Consider the following 16,326-nt stretch of genomic DNA (forward strand, 5'->3'; position numbering starts at 1 on the left):
ATGGCAGAAGCTGTTCTGTTGAACACTACAGACACTTTCTCAGGATCAGATCAATACATTTTCTGTCAAAGGGCAAAATCTACTACAACAACCAGAAATTTTTTGCAAGACAATGTCATTTGTAACACAGTCAGCTATGTTATTCTATGGCAGTACAGACATCTTATTGAAGTAAACTGGGGAAGTACTATACAGATTCTCAGTACACTTTCACAAGCTCAGGCACTGTCTTGCAAAGGCTGATGAACATGCTTAACTCTTCAGAGAGATCTGTTATTTCAACAGGGCAGATCTCTACCTACAAAGTGAGGCACATACGCATGTCTTTATGATAGCAGGGCTGTGGTTCTGACCCTGCATGAGCTGACTCTTTTAACTTGGTCAAATTCCATTTACAGCAAGTGCAAAGCTCTGTCTTCACAATCAACTCTCAAGGGATAGTCAAACCCTGGAAACATTTCACATGTGCATAGTATTTCACTGGAGGTATAATTAAAGATACTACTTTATTTGATCCCAGCAGATCTAGCCACAGTTGCAGAATCATTTTTTAAAGACTTCTTATGTGTCAGCTCCTGTTCTGCACGCGTGCTTCGTTTGGAACCTTCTGAGCTGCTTTCAAGGAGTGTTAAGACGTGTTTCTATGATACAAGGCCCAAAGATGAATGAGCAGGTTGAGATTTCTTTGCTTTCTAAGAAATTAGAAGCATGTTTTGAAGCACCAATTATCATTAGGTCTCTTTGCTTTGAAAGGTCTTATCTCCCCATTCTGTAGCAGGCAATGTCCCAGTAAAGGCTAACAGCTAATCAGTAGAAATAATTGGTTTCTTATGTTGGGAAAAATTATGCCATCCGACTGATGGCATAATCATTGTTATGGTGGTGAGGAAATAAAAAACTTGTTAAATCAGGCCTTTTGTTTGGGTTGCAAAATGTTTTTAATCTGTACAAACTTGATTACCCGAGGCAAGGATCCCTGGTTCTTAATTCACATCTGGTGGGTACAGAAACAGAGAGCACTCTTGGGGGCCCTCTGTTTTTGTTCATATGAGAAAGCTAAGAGGAACTGTGGCACCATGTAACTTTAGGCACCCAAATATCTCTGTCTGAAGACAGTCTCTTCAGATTCTGTCTGTCGGTAAGACTGTGTAACCACCAGAAGAAATCCAGAGTGAATCTAATCCAAGCGGAGCCTCTGTGTCTCTTCACCAGTTACAGGAGGAGCCCAAAGTGATCTAGCCTAAACTTGACAGCGTGAGTCCTCACTAATTTTCCTTGTTCTAGGCCTCATAATCTATTGCCTACCTATATTCAAAGGACCTTATCAATTAACAGAGAGATAGCAGCACTAGAAGTTGATATCCCTGTTCAAAGACCCTTTGGTTATGAGCCTACCAGTTAACTATCCATAGATTCACCTTGAAAAACACACCTGAGCTTTTGCTTTTGTCTCAGAATTAAAGCACGTGCTGGACTGCACTGGCTTTGGTTGTCCCTCACCTCCTGCAAGAGATGTAAGGTTCCTCAAGGCTCACGCTTTTAACAGAAGCTGAGGGAAAGGAACGGAGTGAGGGCTGCAGGACATCTTGTGGAGCTACACAGAAGGGCAGCAGTTGCAGTGCCTGGTGTCTGAAGGGGAAGTTGAAAGCAAAGCAGAGGCCTGAACTTCCGGTGCCCATCTCCTGCTCCGGTGATTTTCGCATGAGCAGTCAGGCTCTGAGAAGGCATCTTCCTATTTTCCTGATGAGCTGTCGTAACCCTTTCCATCAGGTAACCCACTTTGAGTAGCTGCTCTGCTCAGTATCTGAATACCTGCTTTCTCCTCTGCTTGGGCGTAAATCGTTCTAACAGGAAGGGCCAACTGTCTGAACCCAAGGCTGTTTTTTGAACTTCTGCCAGCGCCAGCAATGCTGCTTCAATTTCTCAGCTATCATGGAGAGTCCTTGGAGGCAGGGGGTGGTACATTTTCTTTGTTTTCAGAGGTGTCAGTGGTAAGTTTCTTCAGTAATGTCAAGCTCATCTACAAAATCCATTCTGGTTTTGGCATAGTCTTTTACACCTATTAGGTCAGAGTTTCCCAAAGCTGGGCCCCAAAAGCAGAAGAAATAACAATATGTGGGTTTTGAGATGCCATTTTTGTTCATACAAAGCAGTCAGCTCCTGTACCAGCTGACATTTTTCTATTGGCTAGTCTACATGTATAACTGAGTTGTCAGTTGCTACAAGTTCCCGATCATCTGTTTAAACAGCTGATCTGAAGCCAGCCTTGCTCAGGTCCCTCACTCAGCTGCGCTTGTGAAGGAGAAAGACTAAAGGAGTACAGCAATTTGGTGCTTGGCCGCATGCTTCCTCTCTCTTTACTTTACCACATGCTTCCTCTGGACTGGAGGGCTGCCAGAATAAATCTGGGTGACGTACACCATGGTGTGGGAGATTCAGCCCTCTATACTGAACCGTACTTCTCCTCCTTGGACTATTGCAAGTCCGCTGAAAGAGAGGGGAGGGAAAAAAAAAAAAAAAGCCCAAAGCTTTTCTCCCTCTTAGAGACAATTGCAAAGCCATAGTTCATCTCAAGCATACTTGGACAAGTTGCTATCATGAGGCTGTGATACCCTTTAGTGTCAGCCCACCTACGACTCAAGAGGCTCCAACTAGCTCTGGTAGAGACAATTGTTCCTCTCCTGGGGATTAAAGTGGGCCCTGTGTTTAGTCCCAGACTACCAGCAAGAGAAAATGCTTGCACTAAATTTTAATTCAAATTCTCTTTGACAATTTCTTTTTTTTTTTTTAAAAAAAAAAAGGGCATCAAGTTTTCATTGTCTCCAGCCAACAGGTGCAGGCAATAAGCATTTAAGAATCCACTCATAACTCAACAGACACAAAGTAAATGTATTCAATAAGTATTTTATTTTGACACATAGCACATATTTGTACTTTAAGAAAATACGATAGCCAAAGGGATGCTTACAGAGAGATTGACACAAAAGAAATAGCAAAGCATAAAATTATCATTTTCCTGTGAAGAGAGATTTTTCTACTTAGAAGAATTTTTATATTATTCATGGAGTACTATTCATGTGCTCTGCACTCCTGAGAACGTGTAGTCAGCCATGGGACAAATATTTGCAGAATCATCTAAGTGATTTGGAAACTAAGACCCACTGACAGTCAGTGCTTATTAGGTGCTTCTGATGGTGTTAACTGTCTTCTGCACTCTGCAGGGCTCACTGTCTAAACTCTTAAGGTTATTAAGAGACTTTCCATTTACTTCACAGGGCTCCGTATCATGGCCTGCAAGGTGCTCTAAGCTCTGTGCGAGGAGGCAGCAAGCTTTCTGCAACAAGAGTCTCTGGACTGAGAGAGACAGCTTATTGAGGATAATGTGAGGTGTTTTTAAGTAAGTAACATTCACTGCTACAACGCATACAGAGCAGGGAGAAGCACTGGAATAGTGCTGAACATGTATTTTGTGTATTTGTGTATTTTGTGTATTTTTTCATTATTCAGTGAATTAAGGAGAAAACCTATGAAACTAACAGCCCAGTTTGATTCAAACTGCTGCAGTCTTCACTCACACCTTATTCCGGGAAAGCTCAAGTTATCTCTGGCAGGCCTGTAGCATCCAGTCAAGATGAGCAAGGCAAAAAGTGCCTCACCTTGTTCTCCTCTGTCTGTTCAAACGGGAGAGAATCTGGCTACTTTCTGTTATGAAGCCCATCCTTGTGCAGATTCCAAGCTGATGAGCACAGGTGCCTGAAAATATCAGAAAACTGTGGTTTAATAAGAGAAATGCAGAGTGAGTGGAGGAACCATCCTGTTGGTTTTGGAAGGAACAGCAAAAGTTCCACTGACTTCAGCTGGGTAGGAGCCAGGCCCAGTGGGCATAAAACTCCACTTGGCACCTCTTCCATCTTCCACACACAATACTCACAGGGATCCTACAGATAAAATTTAATCAATTGTGGCACTCAGACGTCACCCAAAAAATGTTTCTTTGTGGTAAAGCTTACCCGTGTGTGAAGAGTCAGCAGAAGCAGGAGCATGAGGGACTTGGATGGTACATAAACCTTGTATTGTTCCTCTGCATAACTGAATTTCACCCTTGGAGGGTAAGCAAGCAAGCTGCTTCTTAGTGGTTAGTTTTCTATTACAATACATGATGGATGAGTGTTTTAAAAATATTTTTAAATGCATGCGAGCGGTATACTAAAGAAAGGTGTTAGTTTTATGGTGCTGGGGAGTGAAACCTTGGATTTAATCACAGGTAAGAAATAACCCTTTAACATTTTTGTAAGTTCTTTGGTTGAAATGGAGGTACAGCAGCATTCTGTGGCTTCATCAGCCCCCAGCACCACAACTGCCACCTAGCAGCCTTTCACAGAGCTCAGTACAGAAGACAAAGATCAACAGGATGCTAATATCAAATGTCATGTGCTGGGAAAGGGTAAATGCATTGACCAGTCAATGTTAGCATCCTTATATTATCGCTGCATCCATGGAGAGTGAGAAAACTCGGGTTTCCAAAAGTTAACTCACCTGAAGAATTTGATGTTCATCTTATTATTAGGCAAAATAATGCCTCACCATATACAAAGGAGTCACAAACTAGACTAGGCAACCGCTGTACACATTAATACTGAGACATCATGATATTTAAACTCTTCACTGTTGTAGGATAGTATCCCCCTCTTCATTTCATACATACCCACACACCTGTTCAGAACCAAAAGCCACTAGCTATAGATTTATGAAATTGTTCCAATAACACATACGTTTTGCAGAAGAAAGCAATGAGTTCCAGTGGCAACACATGCGCTTGGTTAGTGCCACGAGACTGAAAGCAGACCATCCCTATAGACACCAGTGTGGAGACAGCCTGACGAAATCACACCATGGACTTGCTTTAGTGTCACTCTAAAGGGTCTGGATAAAGGTGGAGAATAAAAGGGATCGAAATAATATTTTAAATAGTTGGTATTCTAACAAAAATAACACCAAGATTTCACCAATGGGGTCTTGTCTTGGGAAGATGCTCAATGACCTTACTGGGGAAGGTAGCAACCTCACAATCTTACTGGTGTCACAGTCTAGCCAAAACAACATCATATTCTCGGAGAAAATGCGTTATTATTCTTGGTAGATGGAACATACCCAAACATTTTTGGGACCTTTCACTAAACCAGTACAGTCAATTACACAAAAGCTATTTTTTGGGAAGAATTCTATATCTATTATTAGCCCTAAACCATACACGGATATAGATGTTAATGAACCAATTTTTCCTTGATTAAAAGTGCTATTAAGGTTGTGTTCAGCACAAGGAGAGATTCTGAAATATGAAAAGCAATAAAATAATCTAAGGGGAAAAACGATGGGAGGAATACACAACAGAATACAGGGAGAGTGAAAACCAAATGCAGAGAAAAGGTAAACAGAGAAGCAGAAATGGGGGATAAGATACATTAAACAAAGTGTGTACCATATTCTTCTTTGCATCTGTCTTGGAGGACAACAGCTATTCCTATTTGTCTTGGAGGACAAGAGGTATTCCAGCCCTTCATAAGGTAACAGAACAACTCAGCAGAAAACACAACAGGGAAACAGTCAGCAAGAATTTTTCCCTCAGGGGACAATGCTTATAATTAGAAATCAAATTCAGTTAATATAAAGGCAACAATGACAAAAAAGAACTACTACTACTACTAGAAAAAAAAATAATCCCTAGCATGGAATTGCCTCGTTCAATAATGGAGTTTCGGTGTACAATGTGCACCCTTGTGCTCTTCTTTTTCTAGAGGATATTTTCCTGTAGGACCGTGGACAGATTAGACCTCACCTGAACTTTGAAGGGGAGGTGCCCTTTCTCGAGCCTTTCTGCTACCAAGAGCCATTCAAGTTCGCTGTCTCCCAGGCACGTGCTGTGTCTAACTGCCGAATCATTTAGAGGTGCTGATGTTCAAAGCTCCTCAGTTAGTCGATGAGACTAGGCCGCTCCATCTCGCACCATTTTGAGGCCATCGCTAGTTCATTTGCACTGGCAGTGCTTCCTTTGGAGAATTCATTGCTGTAAAACAGCTGGAATTGCTGAGCTAGCAGATAGCTAAACTGATTCTTTTCACAGCTTCCAGTATTTTTCCTAAGGGCCATTGATATTTAGTAGTTTCAGTCCACATTTCATATGTGTGTATTCTGCATTTTAATGGTAGGTTTAATTTGTCTTCCTTGCCCCATTTCAGAAAGAGGCTAAACCAGTCTAGAAATTGGCCAACTAAATGTTCAGATCTGTAAGGGACATATATTCTTTTCTTCTGCCATCTTGTTTCTTATGCCAAAGGCTGTAATTTAGGAAAAAAACTCCTGTATTTGCGGTTAGTGTGCACGGAAGGAACCTCACAAGCATATTGGGTGAATGTACATTTTGTTATTTTGTTTACCTTAACTTGTTTATAGCAATAACCTGTACTCCTGTTTACGTGCTCACTCCATCTCCATGTATTTAGCTGCTTCTCCTTATAAACTTGTGTGTATAATGAAACTCAACTCAGTATTCACTGTATAGATACGTTAACAGGCAGGTGGAACTGTGGAGACCTTATCCATGTTGGTGGGCTTTTACTTAGATCATTGCACCTGTTGAGAAAGTGCTTGCCAACACGTATTGTAGCTCCACGCTCTAGCCTTACATAATCAGCTCCTACCCGTATGTGGTTAGAGCCCTCCACAATGAAGCGTTTCCATTTCCCTGGAAAGGAGAGCTGCATGTGGAATCAGGCAAGGCTGACTTTTACCCATACAGTTTTTTTTCTGGCCTGGAAGTAGGTTGTGTTTTACTTGGGTTTTTCTTTTTGTTTTGTGTTATTTTGCTGCTGCTTATGAGAATGCCCACGGGAAAGTGGCACTTGGCATTTAAACAACATTTTTATTTTGACAGTAAATGCAAAAAGATCGATGAGAATAAATGTTCTACTCAGTATCCACTGTAAGAGAAATTCAAAAAATTTCTAATGGAATGTCTTCATTGGAAATTGGAAGATGAAAAGGCCCTGTCAACTATAATGTGAAAGACTAGGAGGATTCATCCTTAAGGAAACAGCATTTCCCACATCAGTTAACACCTTATATGGTAAGGAAGGAAAACAGAACATGTTGCATGGTCACAGAGTCTCCTCCACTCAACCCCGCCTGCCTGTTACCACACACGTGTGTGGATGCAAAGATACTGAGTTCTAAATTACAGCAATTCCACCAGAATAGCAGAGCTTGGAGATATGAGCCCAAGCTGATTTACACTAATGTGATCCCTCACAATAACTTTGATAGGTTTTGGTACAGACCCTTGTCAGAATGGGTTCACACAGCGTTGCTAACTTTTGGTGCTGTGAGAGCAGACAAGGAGAGTACTTCACTTGCTTTTGTCAAGTCAGCATTTTATTTCAAGATTATTCATGAAATAATACATGCACATTTTAAAAAGTTGTTTTCAACTGTTTCCGGTTGACTCAGGAGTGGCGCTAGTGCAGGACCTAACCAAGAGTGTGAACATACAAGACTGAATGCCAGTTTGAGCACAGATCCAAGTAAATGACAACAATAAAAGTAGGCCAGAAAATCAAAAGCCATGTGAACATTAAAAAAACAGAACTCGTTCTCTCATAGTGACCGACTTTGGCAATCCCTGAGCAGGTTCACGGGCAGCCCACAGAAGATAGAGATGGTTCAGGGTTTCTGTCTATAACTTAAGATTGGGGAAAAGCTAGTTTAATCCCCTTTGTCACCACCATCTTCCAATGTAGCTTGGGAAAAGCCCTTGCTTCTCTTTGTGCTTTGGTTTTCTACTTGTGGAATAGACATAATAATACCTACTCTCTCACCACTTGGAAATGTGGTGAGGATACAATGACTAGAGTTTGGAAGCAATCTAGAAACGAATAGGTAAGCGGCATGGGTAACAGTACGGGTGTGGGACTGGGCTCTGAGACTGAACCTGACTGCTCCTGAAACAAAAGGAGGCTTAGGGAAAGCAGCACACTCCTCTTCTCTCTATCTTTCCAATGACTCGAGCCTGCAAAGGCTTATGGAAACCTTTATGGGCCCTCAAGGCCCACTAAAGCCAATGCTGAATCCCTTTGCAAGATTGCAACAAGCCTTTTGTGTCAGAAATTTTCTGTAGAAAGCCCAGTGCATATATATGCACAATGTTATTACTGTTCACTGTCACTGATGTTGTTATTGCCATAACTATCTCTCTGTCCCTCTCTCTATCTCCCTATCGTTCTGAATTGCAATTCAAGATACTAATGTTTATCATTAAGATCTGGGACTTCAGCTGCCTGAGGTACTCAGTTTATTCCCTGTTCCACCTTGGCACCTGCCAGATGCTCCCAAAAATCCTTAAGGCCAAGTTCTGCAGCTGTCTCCATATGCTCACAGCTGCTGGATGAGGGCCTAGGTTAATCTGCCTGCTTCCTCATACACTTTTACAATCCTTGTTTAGCGCAGCAGGCATCTCGTGCAGCAGCAGGCAGAGAACAGGAGTCAAGGGGCTGAGGGTGTTTTCCCTGCTCTGGAACCGACTTGCCATGTGAACTCCCATATCCCACTCTGCTTTGCGCCCAAGTGTAATTACTCAGCCTTTTAAAGAGTTTTCCATCAGCTCTAATTGATGGATTGGGAGGATTTGTCCTGAAGGAAACATAGGCTCCACCTACACTAGCAAACCTCATATACAATGTTTCATCCTGAGATAAAAATGGGTCTGTACCACCCCTAGTATTTTGTTGTTACCAAAATACGTGGAGATGGGCTTTCGCATACACGTGTCAGAGAGGGACAATTTTTTGTGTGACTTTCCGTGTGCTGCATATCCACTCAGAAGCACAATGAAGAATGAATAAACAAAAATCGTCATGAAGTTAAAAGCTATACAGGCAAATGTGTTTATATCAACCAATTCCCTCATTTCTTTCCAGTAACAAAAAATTAGGATGCAGCACTTATTGCCTGAGAAATATGAGAGTGGGCCTTCCATCTCGTAGTTGCCATCAGTATTGCAAAATAAGAGATCCTGACAAGTACTTATAAACCAGTGATGGCAGGAGGATATCCCGCTGCAGTCAAGGAGAGCTCTGGCACTGCTTTTCATACAGTCAGGACTTCACTCTCTGTTTGTAGAGCCTTGGAGCAAGAAACGTGTCTTTACACAAAGCTCCAGCTTCACAGGGAAGACAGAGAAGGGACAGACCTTCGAAACCAGTCAGCTTGCTCCAGGTAGGTCTTTGTGGAAGAAGCAAGACCATGTCAATGCTGAACCTCCTGTGTGTGAACAGCACCCTGAAAGCCAGTGGGAGCATATATAAACCGCCCTTGGACTGGGACCTCTGCTTGTGGCATAAGGTACTTTCTTACTTTCTAAAATAGTATTTTTATATTGCCAGGAAAAGTGGAGTGGAAGCAATAAGACAGCCTGGATTATTTCAGAATGAAGGAGAAATACTTACTAACATAATCTGAGCACTGCTGAGCATGCACAACCTGAGTTCATCTCAGTAGAACTCCAACGCAGTCACAGATTCAAGGTTTCTTTACAAACACCCAGTTCATCACAGACCATAAATCTCACCTAAAACCACTGCGTGCCTTCCCATAGCTTCCATTTGAAGAAATGCAGACAGGGCTGTGTGAATTTTCCAAATTGCTAGAAGCTCAGAAAAACTGGGGCAACAAATCACAAAGATTATTTCTCAAAAACTTGTGCTGAAACAAATAGTTGTATTGGAGGCCAGGAAAGCGCACTAAAAATTGAGTATTTTAAAGTTTTTTTTTTAGTTGAACTACAGAAATGTTTAATTTGGAAAGCATTTAAACATTTCAACTTTTGCATGCAAATACAGGTACTTATACCTTCTCCCATTCAGAATGTAATTCCCAAACCCAGTAATTGTTAAAAAAAAATTATTTTTGAAAAAAGTCTCAATATTATAAAATCAAATTTTTGCTGTTAAAATTTAGATTTAAAATATTGGCCAGCTCCACCACTTACATTTTACAAAATTATCTATTCTTTTGTTTTAAACTGGGAGGGCTGTTACCTTTCAGTGATGCAGAGATTTCAGCAGAAACAAATGCACTGACTAGAGCTACGAACAGCCAGAATGAGGGAAACACCCACCCATGATGGACGTGTGAGGACTAGAACAAGCAGGGTTGGCAGATAGACTCCAGTATGGGATTTGCCTGTGCTGTAGAGTAAAATGTCTTGCTTGCTACAGCACCAGCATGGAGGAAAGCTGTGAGAATCTGCCAACTTCAGGGGAAAGTCACATTAAGAGGGTATACTGGAACACCACATTTGTAAAAGGGCTCGTTCTTAGAGGCCGGCCTGCCAAGGCTTCTCGTGTCGGAGCAGGGAGCAATAGAAGAAAGTGCCCTTCTAAAGTTTCACCTTCTTCTCCATTTTAACCCAGTGGGACAGAAACAATGCAATGTGCTGATTTAACTTCCTCTCGTGAGGCCTCTCACCTGGATGCACTGAAGCAGTGAATAGCCTTGCTCCTGCAAGAATATTTATAGTGGGTTGCACTAATCCGAGACGTGAATTGTTTTCTTCTTCCTTAAGTTCTTTTTTTTTTTCCTGGAAGGCCTCAAGATCCATCCAGTTTTGTTCTTCTACACAGAAAAGAATATGTATTTGGGAGGTAGTTCTGCAGGCTCTGGTGGTATATTGGAGGATGGAGGAGGACGTTAGAACTGAGCTGTAGCTCCTTTAACTCACCACGAACGGGTGCATAGGAAAGGGAAAACAAAGAAACTAACAAATAAATATTTGAATAACACCAGAAACAAAGTCAGAAAAAAAGAAGCCCTGGAGGGGAGGGCGCAAAAAGCTACGCGATAGCACTGAAGTGTAATAGGGGCATGAAGGGTCAAACAACCTAAAGTTGGAAAAAAAAAAAAAAGAATTCTAATTATATTTTATGCTCAAAGCAGTTAAATATTACTGCAATTTACAGGAGAGCAAAAGTGGTCACTGTACAGTTCAGAAGTGTGGGGCTGAGGGAAGACTACTATCCTTTGGCGTAGCTGTTAACAGGGCCTGGGTCACTAAGTCTGGAGGAATCTAAAGTAACCGGGTGTGAAGGACAGGCCCTTTGCTCTCGTGTGTGCCACTGGCTATGGAAACCAATTTGCTTGCGCTCAACTAGCTCAAGGGGCTCTATAACCTCCGGGGAGCAGGTCTGGCCTGATTTACATATTTTTTTTGTAACGTACTGGCAGTATACTTGCACGATGACAGGGAAAAGCTACCGAGTTTAGGGCTGTGCTGACACGTGCCTCATCACTGCAGACATTGCATGTTTCACACAGGCTAGTATGTGAAGCAGCTAACATGTATTAGTTGAACGTGTGCCTAAACATCTTGCAGAATGAGAAACAATCTTTACAGACGTCTCGGAGGGATCTGGATGCTCTGGCTAACCTAACTTCTTATTCGATACTTCTGAAAGAGGGAGCAATGGTAGACCGTTCCTCAAGGTGTAATGTGTTTCTGAGAGAGGGAGGCACTAGGGAGGAGAAATCCTAGAGAGCGACACAGAGAGAAAAAGAACAAGGTATACGAAGCAATATGTGCTGAAAGTTAGGAGCCCAGATTTGACTCCTAACTTTGCTGCTGCCAATACTGTGAGACTACGGGCAAATCAATTCACCCGTCCGTCCCCCTTCCTACTCTCTTGTCGAGCGTGTCAACGCAGACTGTGAGCTGCTCAGGTCAGAGACTATTTGTAGGATCTAATGCTCTCGGTAGCTGGCTTTGTTGGAGGGTTGCAGTTGTTAACACTCTACTAGTAAAAAGAGGCACAAACAATAAGAGAAGAGTTAATAGCGAGGAGACGATGGGAAACAGGTGCAGAGGTACAGACTGTTCGGAAGGAGCATGTAAAAAATTGCAAAGACGGCAATAACCCGGTAATTTTAGTATTGTGAAAAAGTACGAGTAAGGAATAGGAGTGAAGAAGTGCAGGCACCACGCTGAACTGTGCCCTGACACAGAGAAATCGATAGAGCGAGTTGGCCCTCTCTTGGAGCGCCACAAACTTCTGGTGAGCTCTCAAGTAACAGAAAGCGTTCCTAAAAGGGGCTGAGGTGGGAACAGCAACTTCCTAAAAGGGTGGTTCTTGAAGAATGGCTATTCTTGCCCTGATCCTGTGGCTTTGTTCCTAGTCTGAAGTGGATATTCTGCAGCTTTAGTTCAGATAAAATGTCTCCTCCCTTCAGCGCTCGCCCATAAATTGCTATTAATGTTACCATGTTATACAAGTGCACTGGGGAGGAAAATAGGCCCACTAATGCATTGTCCTACTCCAGTGTTTTTTAACCTGAAGGATGCCACGCTCCTCCACGGACTGTGGGTGGGCACAAGCCACGGGAAAAAAAGCAACAGAGGTGGGACAGGCTCCGTAAGGCTGCATCTGCCTCACCCTCTCTTCCCCAGGCTGCGTGCAAAGCTTAGCGCAGATAAAGCATATGCTCCCAGAGTTGCCTTATGGCCTTCCTTCCCTGCTCACATGACAACCGTCACTTGTAGTCAGCCATGGTAGCAGCTCAAAGGGATCCAGGGCCTGCAGGCTCCGGCTGCAGCTGGCTAGTCCAGGCTCCCGTTTTATTATCTGAATGCATTTAAAACGGCCATGGAAGCACACATCTATCTCGGCTGGGAAGAACTACCGCCGGTCGCCTCTGCTCCACGGTCAGCAGGTAGCTTCGGCTGTGTGCGGAGCGAGCAGAGAGGCGGCTGAAAAAGTCCCCAAATCCAAGGCCCTCCTATGTTAGGGAGCTCCACAGCAGGCCCCCACGGGAAGGGAAAAGAGCAAACCCTGATTACTAGATCCATGTTATTATTTCTCCTGTTATTGTGAAATAACAGCAACATGAAGGGAAGTAAATTTTTCCCCTTTTGACAGAGTACACATATTTGCTTACTTAACGTCTCTCATGTTGTGCCATAGACTAATTAGAGGGGACATGCGGCTGGGAGGGAGATACTCCACTGTCAACTGAGCACAAAACAGGCAGATCCAGATGAATTCAAAAAAATGTCACAAGGCTTTTGTACCACCTCTAAGCCCCAAATCCTGCTGCATGCGAATCCGAGCAGACTGCTTTATCTGTGCAGAACTGCATTGACTTCAGCTGAGCTCTGGCTGTATGCAGGAGTCCGCGCGAGCAGACCACAGCGCAGGGCTGAGGCACCACTCCTCTCGAAACAAATGCCAATTACCCCCAAGTGGCAGCAAAGGGCCATCTAACGATGTGAGTTTCTGCAGAAATGCCTGGAAATGCAACTTGTGTGGAGTTTTAAAACAACCAGTGACCAGTAAGCAATTTCAAAAATTTCAGCACTTGCTCTCCCTTGAAAAACTCCTCACAGATTCCTACAAGCACCTTATAACTCTTGATAACAGTGACCCACTATTGCCAGAAATATCTCCAAATGGGCATGCAAAGAGATAATTTGCTTAAAATAATATAGAGAGATGGACAAAGAGAAATATTTACTATTCTCCTATCTTTCCCCTCTCCCCCTCACAACCTCAGCGTTTGTGGAAGGTCCTGGACTGATAGCCCCCCCAAAATACAGTCCTCTCTTTCCCTATGGACACAGTAAATCAGTGGAAACGCAAGCCTTTTGTTTTCTGACCAGTGCACCTCAGCTGACTCATCTCTCTTAAAAGATGACAAAATATTTCTGCTTCTACAGGCCTGCTAGGTGGCTGCCTTGCAACTCATGAAGCCGTTTGTAACTGTACAGAGTGGGGCACAAAATATGACTGTTCTAATTAGCAGCGCTGTATATCCATTTCGTACAGCTATAAACAACTACATTACACGTAAGGTGTCCCTACCTTGACCTCTTTCCTGAAACGGCTAGTAAGGGCATCAATTGTAACGCAGAACCCTGTTAAAAAGAAAGTGAAGCCTCCTTTAAAATGAATTTCATCTGTACTACTGAACATCTACATCAACTGTATCATTCAGTAATTCCTGGCTTTGACGGGATTTAAGCTGGCAAAAAAGAGGTGTGAAAGGCCCCATGGTATACAATTAATCTGAGCGAAAGAATCCAAGAAACAGGGGACTGAGAGGTAAGAAACTGTACCAACTAAGTTAAACAGTTTGGCTCAGGCCTTTTAGTCTTCGTGGCAACTGTACTGCTCACACATCCTGCAAAGGAAAAGATGCTGCTTACCTACAACCGCAAAGCACTTTGCAGTCTACAAATGAGAGGAGCAAGTTCTGTCTAAGAATTGGGCCAATTTTTTTTCAAATGTGATTAATGAATTTTGTGCACTTTCACTTGTTGATGTCCCACCCTGTGACACCTGATATGCACCTGACTTCTGGAGGAGGGATGGTCAGCTCTCTGTATTTTCTGAACACTGAAAATGAAGACATTAGGTGGAACAGGCTAACTTCAAAACATATTTAACCTGTTATGTTTATAGTATGTAGTATGCATAAGTCAGTGCCTGGCTAATTCACCTGTGACCCTTGCTTACAACAGCAAGATGGTGATGTTTCCATCCACTCTGTATACTTTTTCCTCACACTTCCCTCACCCCTCACCCCTACAAAAAGTGCAGGCCAACTGAGAACAACTTTTCTCAGAAACACGGGCAGAATTTATTTTTTTTTAATTTAGCTTGTATTTTACCCATTTTATTCAGACATAAAAACATTACTTCACATAGTTATTTAACATGATAAAGAAAAAAACAATGCGGGAGGAAGAGCGCCCAAGCTGAAATCAGCCACACCGCAGCGGAATAAAGGCTCAGCGCAGAGAACACACAGAGCAAACTCCACAGGATCCTCGGGGTGCTGGGTACGTACAGCAGTGGCAAAGCACGAGCATCGCTCTTATAAAAAGAGGTGCGCACGCTTCAGTTGCTATTATTATTTCTGATCTCTTTTTTGAATATGCCAATGCAGGCAAGAAGGCGAGAGTCCACCGGCTGGAGACAGTGCCACACCAAAATTAGCACCTGCAAATTTTAAGCATTAAAAAAAAAAAAGACAAAACAAAGCAATACAATAGGTATGTTGTGCAATCTAGTGTTGTACAACCGCATGTCGTGGAAGGCCTGAGGCCGGATGCGCGCTCGAAAGCCCTGTGAAGACGACGACGCCGGACCAGCCAGCGCCGCGTGCTTGCGGGCCGACGACGGCGCGGGATGGTCCGCAGGAGCGTAAGGAGCCCAGCGGCCCCACAACTTCGGCAGGGTTTCCCCCGACGCGGCCCAGCGCCGTGCCCATGGGCTCACCCCGGAGCCGCTGGTCCCGCGGCGCTGCTGCCCGGCCCGGCCCGGCCCGGCCCGGCGGGCGAGGCGCGGATGTAACGCGGGGCTCTCGCCCTCCTCGCTCCCCGCCGCTTCCTCCCCAGCGCAGCGCAGCGCAGCGCTGCCCGCCGCGGCATACGCGCCGCCAACTTCTCCGCTCGCTACGCTCTGGACGAAACCATCCCAACTCGGAAACCAAACACACCAAGTAACAGCGGGCAGCGCCGGCGGCCGTTGGGCGGGCGGGGGCCGCGCCGCGCCGTGCCCGCCGCCGTTGCCCCGCGGCGCTGCCCAGGGCCGGCGGAGTTGGCTCCCTCGCAGCCTTGGTAGGTAGTCGGCGGCCTCGCTACCTGCCCCGCGCCGCTGCTACCGCCGCCACCACCACCGGCAGCGGCTGCTCCAGCCCGGCGAGGAGCAGCGCGACGATCTTTGTGTGTGAGTGTGTGTGTGTGTGAGTGTGAGTGTGTGTGTGTGTGTGTGTGTGTGAGTGTGAGTGTGAGTGTGTGTGTGTGTGTGTGTGTGTGTGTGTGCGCGCGGCGGGGGCTCCGCGGCGGGGCCGCGGGTGTAACGGCGGCGCTGTATGGCTGGCGGCGCCGCCGCTCAGCGCCGCAGCCAATGGCGCGCCGCCTTATATGGCGGGCAGTGTTGTGGCGCTGCCCAGGTTTGCATGGCTCCGTGTGGAGCGGCGTTCCGCCGGCGCCCCGCTGCCGCCGCCGCTGCACGGCTCGGCTCGGCTCGGCTCGGCTCGGCTCGCTGCCGCTGCGCGCTGCCCGCTCCGGCCCCGCGGCGCGCTGCCCGCCCGCCCCGCCGAGGTGAGTTGCGCCCAGCCTCGGCGCAGCGCAGCGGTGCCCGCGCTCCGCACTTTCCCTTGCGCGCCCCCCCCCCCCCACTACCACCTCCCCCGCGGCGGGGCAGCCCCCCCCTCCCTCCACGGGACACCGCCGCGGCCGGCAGGCAGGCGCGGAGCGGCGCGGAGCGGGGCCGGCCGCGG

General features: G+C 45.1%; 1 protein-coding gene and 1 long non-coding RNA gene across 4 annotated transcripts in view; both read left to right on the top strand.

The window, feature by feature from the left end:
* Window positions 1-1,665: 1,665 nt before the first annotated feature.
* LOC138061035 (uncharacterized) lies at window positions 1,666-15,490 on the top strand. The gene is made up of 3 exons (XR_011134623.1): window positions 1,666-1,770; window positions 3,276-3,397; window positions 9,172-15,490. It is a non-coding gene; the product is annotated as an uncharacterized lncRNA (long non-coding RNA).
* Window positions 15,491-15,960: 470 nt separating this feature from the next.
* Window positions 15,961-16,326, top strand: part of BBX (BBX high mobility group box domain containing) — a 159,826-nt gene continuing 159,460 nt past the window's right edge. Inside the window, exon 1 of one of the 3 annotated variants that reach the window (XM_068907914.1) lies at window positions 15,961-16,147. The gene's annotated coding sequence lies outside the window, so the exon portion shown is untranslated. The remainder of the gene's footprint in view (window positions 16,148-16,326) is intronic. The other 2 variants (XM_068907770.1, XM_068907990.1) reach the window with 2 other exon arrangements.

The sequence above is a fragment of the Struthio camelus genome, chromosome 1 (genome assembly GCF_040807025.1).
Source record: "Struthio camelus isolate bStrCam1 chromosome 1, bStrCam1.hap1, whole genome shotgun sequence".
NCBI classification, from domain to species: Eukaryota; Metazoa; Chordata; class Aves; order Struthioniformes; family Struthionidae; genus Struthio; species Struthio camelus.